Genomic DNA, 774 nt, shown 5'->3' on the forward strand with positions numbered 1-774 from the left:
AGCCCCTGAACATGTGACATTTCAAGTTGAAGCTGAAACAGATTTAGCAGAGTCATTCCCATGTTTTGACAGTAGAAGTTCCTGCAACATCCTTGGCATCCAGATTTTGCAATACAGTTGCATTTACAAAGTTTCACACCTGAAAGAAGGTGCTAAAAATATGCATAAAAGGGCAGCAGATTTTACACTATGCAACTGTGATTCACTTAGGTTTAAAGAAACATAATTTGGTCTTCTTGTAGGCCGTTCCACTATGAGCACTAATAAAAACAACACTGTGTATCCATCAGGGAAAATAAACAAGTTAAAACATAGAAGAGATAGAAACATTTATGCTAAAGGATGTTACAGAGAACACCCAACCTTCAAAAAGTTGAAATGTATTTATTTCGCATCAGTTTTCCAACTATGTCCCATGATTCCCACTTTCCACTCCCTTTCTTATCTCTGCTGCCCATTGAAACAGCATTTGAGAGAATATCTATTGCTACAGAGCTGGCAAAAAGACAAATCACAAAAAGGCTGACAGACTAAATTTCATCCAGCAGATTCCTTTCCTGCATTTTCTCCTGTAGTCAGTCCCACTGAATATCAAGACTCAGGCTGGCCTACCCTGGAAACACTTTTTTCCTTACAGAAGTTCCAGAATTTGTTTTCTTGATGTAAACTGTAAACTTTTCACTCACTGATTTCTGTGAATCTAGATATGGACATTTCTAATTCCTGAGTCTTGTACCCAAACAGACTGTTTTCAGTCTTTTCTCTGTTGTCTAC

The sequence above is a fragment of the Heliangelus exortis genome, chromosome 3 (assembly GCF_036169615.1).
Source record: "Heliangelus exortis chromosome 3, bHelExo1.hap1, whole genome shotgun sequence".
NCBI classification, from domain to species: Eukaryota; Metazoa; Chordata; class Aves; order Apodiformes; family Trochilidae; genus Heliangelus; species Heliangelus exortis.